Source organism: Bufo gargarizans, chromosome 9, assembly GCF_014858855.1.
Source record: "Bufo gargarizans isolate SCDJY-AF-19 chromosome 9, ASM1485885v1, whole genome shotgun sequence".
In the NCBI taxonomy this organism is placed as follows: Eukaryota; Metazoa; Chordata; class Amphibia; order Anura; family Bufonidae; genus Bufo; species Bufo gargarizans.
The window spans coordinates 188,988,846-188,997,013 of NC_058088.1; the positions used below are offsets into that span (position 1 = coordinate 188,988,846).

At 45.8% G+C, this 8,168-nt stretch overlaps 1 protein-coding gene across 1 annotated transcript in view; it reads right to left on the bottom strand.

The window, feature by feature from the left end:
- TOR4A (torsin family 4 member A) overlaps positions 1-7,240 on the bottom strand; it is a 32,599-nt gene extending 25,359 nt beyond the window's left edge. Inside the window, exon 1 of the mRNA XM_044305916.1 lies at positions 7,105-7,240. The gene's annotated coding sequence lies outside the window, so the exon portion shown is untranslated. The remainder of the gene's footprint in view (positions 1-7,104) is intronic.
- Positions 7,241-8,168: the final 928 nt, after the last annotated feature.

Here is an 8,168-nt window from a genome sequence, read left to right on the forward strand (position 1 = left end):
CACAGTCCACATGTTCAGGGTGAGGTGACTTGAAGACAAACATGGAGTCGTCTTGAATAGTGATGAGCGAACTTCTGTTTTAAGTTCGGCGTCTAAAGTTCGGCTTCCGGTTAGCGGAGAATCCCGATATGGATTCCGACTTCCGTTGTGGTCCGTGGTAGCGGAATCAATAATCGGCCATTATTGATTCCGCTACCACGGACCACAACGGAAGTCGGAATCCATATCGGGATCCATATCGGGATTCTCCGCTAACCGGAAGCCGAACTTTAGACGCCGAACTTAAAACAGAAGTTTGCTCATCACTAGTCTTGAAACACTTGAGTTGAGGGTCGGCGTGTTGCAAGATCGACACTGCTTATTGAGAATGACCTCTGGTTGTCATACTAATTATATGTTCAATTCTCTGACAACCTTAATCCTTTCCGGAAGATAAGTAAACCGATTCTTATGCTGCCCCTATTGCCGAACCCGTCCTAAGAACAAGCTTTTCCAGTTGTAAGAAGATTTATAAATAATGGTAGAGGAGGTGTGATGGGGGTTTAGGTTACTTAGAAGAATGGATATTTGTAGACAGCACGACTAAAATGTTGGGAAAGTTCTTGAAATGCTGCCTGACAACCCCCAACCTCTATCCGGCCCGTATTCCTTGTAGATGATTCGATAACAGACTACATACAGAGTGCATTCCCCTTCTGTTACAGGAAAAGCCATTTTCTGAAAAATAAAGCTTCCTTCTCGACACGTTATGGCCATACTTGATTAAAATAATAACTAACAGGGAATGTTCTCTGCCTCTGATGTAGAGCACTGGATAGAATGTGGTGCAAGCCCAGGGGGAGCGTAAGCAGATGATGAGAGTGGCAGTGGCTCTGGCTGGAGTAGTTATTCACAGTGGCAGTCCTCACACTGATGCTCTCCTAAGGGCCAGGGCTTGTGATAGAAGGGCCCTCCCTTTTTTCCTTATGTTGGGTCTCCTGCCTGATGGTAGTTGAGTTGCCCTTGATGTTGTGGGTTTGGTGCGGGTGCGAGTCAGGAGATGTTGGCAAATAGTGCTGTAGTCAGTAACCAGGCCAGATGTAGAAAATAAACAAGTCTCTCTTTACTATGGTGCAGAATGGGAGTTGTAGTACATCCCACGATATCAAAACACAGTCCCAAACAATTCACAATGCAAATCTTCCCAGATAGCAAGGTATAGGTATAGGCCAGGATGGGGGTTGTAGTACTCCTTTCCTTTATCTGTCCAAATCCTCTTTCTTAAGCTGGCAAAATATTATTCTCGCATTGGTGTCTGTAATTCCCAGCTGACGGGAATAGAGTTAGGATACGGTGGGCTGGGGTCGAGTCCAAGACTCAAAGATGTAATAGCGATGTCCCTGCACTGCAGTAAAGTCTATCAGCCTTTTCAGGTCTCATGCACACGACTGTTGTTGTTTTACGGTCCATTTTTCACTGATCTGTCGTTCCGTATCTGAGATTTTTTTTTTTTCTCTGATTTAAGTCCTCTTCCTTTCCTTTATTCCACAAACATATCCATATGGTTTCCGTATGCGATCCGTTTTTTTGCGGATCAGAAACGGAAACAGTAACTTATTAATCACCAAACACATGAGCAATATGGGCTGGGCATAGCATTTCTACAGTATGGATCCGCAAAATATGGATGTGTTCCGTATTTTTTGCAGACCCATTGACTTGAATGGGCCCTCGGACCATGATTTGTGGACAATAATAGGACTTGCACGGAACAGAAATACGGAAACGGAATGCACAGGGAGTACCTTCCGTTGTTTTTGCGGACCCATTGAAGTGAATGGTTACGCATACGGTCTGAAAAAAAAACGGAACGGAAAGAAAACACGTTCGTGTGCATGAGCCCTTAGGCCTCTTTCACACGGGCATTCCGGATTTGCTCCGGATGCGTCACGTGTGCATTGTGGGAAACCCGCGCGAGTGCGCACGTAATTTCAGGTCAGTTTTGACTGTGATTGCGTTGCGTTGTTATCACGCGGGTACAATGCATTTTGTACGCACGTGATAAAAAACTGATTGTGGTACCCAGAACCGAACCCTGGACTTTTTCACATGAAATTCTGTTTTGGGTTCGGAGTTCTGTAGAATTTATTATTTTCCCTTATAACATGGTTGAAAGGGAAAATAATAGCATTCTGAATACAGAATGCTTACTAAAATGTTGATTATGGGGTTGAAAAATAAAATAAATTAACTCACCTCATCCTCTTGTTCGCGCAGCCGGCATCGTCTTCTTCTTCTTTTTTTCAGGACCTGCAAAAGGCCCTTTGATGACGTAATCGCGCTCACCACGTGATGACGTCAGCGCAGGTCCTGCTGCATGAAGATAGAAGGATCCACATGCTGATATCATCAAAGGTCCTTTTGCAGGTCCTGAAAGAAGAAGAAAGAAGACGATGCCGGCTGCGCGATCAAGTGGATGAGGTGAGTTAATTTTTTTTATTTTTTAACCCCTCAATCAACATTTTACTAAGCATTCTGTATTAAGAGTGCTATTATTTCCCTTATAACCATGTTATGAGGGAAAATTATACAGTGAATTTACTTTAATCAATTTACTTTTTAATCAATTTACTTTTATCCTAGCAACCATGCGTGAAAATCACATTGCATCCACACTTGCTTGCGGATGCGATTTTCAAGCAGCCCCATTCATTTCTATGGGGCCTGCGTCGCGTGAAAAATATAGAGCATGCTGCGATTTTCACGCAACGCACAAGTGATGCTTGAAAATCACCGCTCATCTGCACTGCCCCATTGAAGTGAATGGGTCCGGGTTCACCTCGCGCATTGCACCTGCACGGAAAACTCGCCTGTGCGAAAAGGGCCTTATTCTGTGCAGTGAGAGGCTCCCTGTGCGTTGTGCATTATATCATCATAATGATCTCCTCTGCTGTAAACATGACTTTATGATGTGATTCACACAGAGAAGTGATGATGATCATCTGCTGTAAGATGACTGTAATACACCGCACATCTAGATTTCCGAGAATACCGCATGTATCGCGCATCCACTTTACTTTATGTGATTTCTGTAGAGAGTTTTTACAATGTCATTTCTTATGACCTGGAGGAAACCAGTTGGTCAGGTCCAGTCTGCTGTAGGTGTGCGCCCAGGTTTGGAGGAGAGCGGTATGTTGCAATATTGTGACTGGGTTGGAGCAGTCAGTTCCTGTTTTATTAGCTAAAGATGTCCGTATATGTTAGAAGGAAAATCGTAATATGTTGCTAACGGCACTGAAACTGCACAAGTCCCGACTATACCAGTACATGACCAGTTCTGTTACGTAATGCCAGCCGCGGTGCTCCTATTATTGTGTCAGAGTTCATTACCATCTATGCTGAGAATGAAGGGACCACAGCGCTGATTATCTGCCAGTCCCAGCCACCAGATAGGCCAGCGCTTTTTCCTATAGTGTGCAAGCACGGCCATCGCTGATGGATTGCAGGGTGGTTGTATAGTACAATGGAAAAATGAATCCAGCCAGGAAAGAATGCGATATGGATAATAACAATACATTAGTAAGTGCCTTGTATTAACTTTCTATACATGATAAATGCTGAAATGACACAACCAAGGCTGCATATTGAAGCACTCGACGTGGCAGGGAAAAATAGTAAGGGCTCATGCACATGAGCGTAATGGCTCAGTGCCCGTGCTGCGGATCATAAATAGCGGTCCGCGATGCACGGGCACTGACCGCCTGCACTCCATTTGCAAATGTGGACCCATTGAGCTTGAATGGGTCTGCAATCCGCAACATACGGCCAAAGATAGAACTTGTTTTATCTTTTTGTGGTGCAGAGGCACTGAACCGAAAGCCCACGGAAGTGCTATGTAGCGCTTACTTGGGCTTCCGATCTGTACCTCTGCTCCGCAAACAATAGGTGAAGTTCATACCGGCCGTATCTTGTGGAATTGTGGACCCATTCAAGTCAATACGAGCACTGAGCCATTATGCTAAATGGGATGCAACGCTTTATCAGTGTCTTCATCCTCAGGGTTTGGATCTCTACCAATCTTAAAGTTGGGGTAGTATCCCATCACTTTATAAGATGGAAATACCCCTTTAAGTGCATTCTAGTATTGCCAGTATCCATACAAGTCACAGCGTCCTATAACAGTGTCGGGGGCAGTCCTGCTGTTAGACACTATGGACCCCTATCCTGAGATGGTATAGTAGTGGCCGTCACAGTGCCCATATATGCGTGTAGGTGCAGTGCTGCTATAATACTGTCATTATGGTACTTGTATACAAGCAGCTATATAAAGTGTAGGAACGCAAGATGCGCCAAATTGCACCGCCTTTTTGGACAGATTTTTGTCGCAAAGCATTATTATAGTGTGAGCATAGTCCTCTTCTAATGGTGCCATTTACAGTGCCTCTGTAATAGTGCCAGCCAGATTGCACATATAGTGTGAGCATAGTCCTCTTATAATAGTGTCCATTTGTAGCGCTCCTATCTCTGTGCCAGCTGTATAACAGTACTTTAAGGGCAATACCTCTAAAATGCATGTTGTCATTCATTCCCTCGTTTTCGGCACAGTAGTCAGAACAGAACTGCCATGGCGCGGTGTGCACTTCTCTGCGTGCATACTGCTCGGTGCCTTCCTGTGACACATCACTTTTTGGCTTAGACTATTTTGGTACACTATGAGAAAGGGGGGGGATGAGGAAGCCTCTGACAACCGTGACACCACATGTACAGAGTTGTGTCAGGGCCTGTGGTTAACCCCTCGGTTTCCCTTCCTGTGTTACCAGGAGAGGACTGTTGTAAGAGGAGTCTGCACAGAATTATTATTTTTTTCATATTTTAAAAAATACTTCAATATTTTTGTGCAGCTTCTATGATGTGTCCTGGGAGAGCTGGAGCACCCCGGGGTGCATTGTGGTGCAGGATTGTGATGTAGACTAGACCAGCCAAATGCCAATCCAACCAAAGGTTAGACGGGAAAGTGTCAGACTGGGCGGGGGGCGCATTCACACTCCATTGTCTGGAGATTCAGGCCCGTCTCCAAATACTCTGCAGCATGATTCAGAAGGGCAAGAACCAGTTGGCAACTGATCAAGAACTTTTTGTAATTAGGTTACAGCTAGCAAAGATTCAGAGGCGGCCATGACCATCACACAGCGTCCATAGCTCTGCACCCCCTGATGCTCCACTGCATGTATGTGAAGTGTATATAGATCTGATAGATCATGTGTGGGCAGCAGGGGCATCCAAGGGCGCATAGCCACATCCAAACTCCATGCACAACCAACCCTTCCACTTAAAGGGGATGTCTCACTTTGGCAAGTGGCATTTATTATGTAGAGAAATTAAAACAAGCCACTTACTAATGTATTGTGACTATCCACATTGCTTCTTTTGCTGACTTGATTCATTTTTCCATCACATTATACACTGCTTGTTTCCATGGTTACGACCACCTTGCAAACCATCAGGGGTGGTCGTACTTGACCACTATAGGAAAAAGCATCGGGTCTCTGGTGGCTAGGACCGTGTGAAAGCACATAGGCATGCACTTTTTCCTAGAGTGTGCAAGCATGACCACTGCTGCTGGATTACAGGGTGGTCGTAACCCCTGCACCAAAGAGACTCTCAAGCTATTGCCCATTGGAATCTGAGAGCTGAACCCACCGATTCTGGCACGATTAGTCAACCACCTAATATATAAGTTCCTCCTGATGGTAGATGTTGGTGGTAGATACGGATCAGTCTGCTGTATTTCAACATGGCCAGTCCTTTTGTTGTCAGGGGGAATAAAGGTGTCTGTCAGCGGCTATCTTTCTTCTCCCAGTTCAGCACACATGCATGCTCGGCTGAGCTGAGCATGCCTGTGTATGGAGAGGAGAGATAGTCATTGGCCAAACAAGTGTTTAGCTGACCGGCCTAAATAAGGCCCGGGTTGGCAGCAATATTGTCTGACCCGACTTCTCACGATTCCTCTATTTTATGTATTCCTTCTTAGTATTTGCTTGCCTATCGTAGAAAGAACGGATGAATGGGCGCACTAGTTCATTAGGAGCAGGAATGGCGGAAATCCCTATGGACTGTCTGCAGTGTGAATGTCTGTAAGTAAACACCTTTCTGCTGCAGCTGGCTCCCAGGCCAAAAAATCCCCCCTCCTCCCTATGTCAGTCATGCTAGTTCCTGATACTCCCATTGACAAACACCTGGGCCTCCTGTACCTACCTGGATCCCTATATGAGGAATAAGCACATTGACACGTGAACAACCACATAACAGGCCACATGCACCCTAAGGCCTCTTTCACACAAGCAAGTTTTCCGCGTGGGTGTAATGCGCGACGTGAACGCCTAGCACCCACACTGAATCCTGAACCATTCATTTCAATGGGTATGTGCACATGAGCATTTATTTTCACGCATCAGTTCTGCGTTGTGTGAAAAACCCAGCGTGTTCTATATTCTGCGTTTTTCACGCAGTCCTTGCCCCATAGAAGTAAATGGGGCTTCAGTGAAAAACGCATCGCATCCGGAAACAAGTGCGGATGCGATGCATTTTTCACTGATGACTGCTAAGAGATGTTGTTTGTAATCCTTCAGTTTGTTATCACGCACGTGAAAACGCATCAAAACGCATTGCACTCACGTGGAAAAAAATGAACAACTGAGCGCAATCGCAGACAAAACTGACTGAACTTGCTTGCAAAACGGTGCGAGTTTCACTGAACGCACAATGAACACATCCGTACCTAATCGGTCGCGCTCGTGTGAAATGAGGCCTAAGAGCTAGCAAAGCATCTTCCCTCCTTAGGGCATTTATTTATTCCAGAAAATATCTATGCAATATTAGATTTTTGCAGTTCTATGTAAAGCCAGTGTGAACATGCAGACACAGTTGTGTTCGCCCAGCTCTGCTACATCTGCCGCTACAAGGTAAACAGTTTGTTACAAACATCAATGAACAGTATCACTATGCACTCCAAAAAGGGAGAGGGGGACTTATACAGTGTGTGTAGGCGACCTAACGTGTCCCGGCATAAACCTACAGCTAGGGTAGTGCCTTCTTATATACCCGCATCACCCAGCTACTACATACCTGTGCCCACCTGCCTGCCTGCCACCGCTGCTGCCGCTCTCTGCAGAGGCTCATCCCGGTCTGAGCTCTGGAGACTGACACCAGCAAGAACTCAGCCAAATTCACCTCCCCCTGACACAGCTCACACTCAACTTCTGCAAATTCTGGGCTGGGAAGAAAGTAGTGAAGCCGGTCCCAGCCCCCATAGGAATGTCCGCCCCTCCAGAGGCTATAAACTTGGATGCTTTAGATAGAGAGGGCTCCATCCTCAGGTGTGCGCATGGTATGCCAGGCGATGGAAAATTACTGAAAATTCTGAGTCATGACTGCACCAGCCCTTTAATATTCAGGGGTCACCCTTATCTGTCATATTTATTTATTTCATGCACTTATATAGCGCTACTATATCCCGCAGCGCTTTACAGACATTAGCGTCACGCTGTCCCCAATGGGGCTCACAAGCTAAGTTCCCTATCAGTCTGTCTTTGGAATGTGGGAGGAAACCGGAGAACCCGGAGAAAACCCACGTAAACATGGGGAGAACATACAAACTCCATGCAGATATTGTCCTTGGTCGGATTCAAACCTAGGACCCTAGCAATGCAAGACACCAGTGCTAACCACTGAGCCACCGTGCTGCCCGATATTGTTTTCAGCTTTTATATCATATCTGTTCCTGGGGAAGCTGGGTGACAAAGAATGGGGCTGCTGGTACAGGGGGTCACCCATCTTTCTTAGAGTCCTGACTGGTAAACATACCTTGTTATGCATCAGTTTAGAAACTAGGGGGTGTGGGCAATTTGGGAGTCTGGGAAAGTTGGGTGACTACTCCTGTAACAGAGACCATAGGAGTGGAGACGACTTTGAGGACGTATTACCTAACTTTACTTGAGTCCTGAATGGCTAATCTTCCTAGTTGTGCGGTACAATTTGAGGGGGGGGGGGGGGGGGTCTATTGCTTTCTTGATGCACCCCAAGAAGATGTTCAGCGTCTCTATTTAAAGGGTTTTTCCAGTTTTTTGGGTTAATAAATGTCAACAAGTGTGCGCATTCACTGACAGGAAACATATCTTGACAGTGGGGAG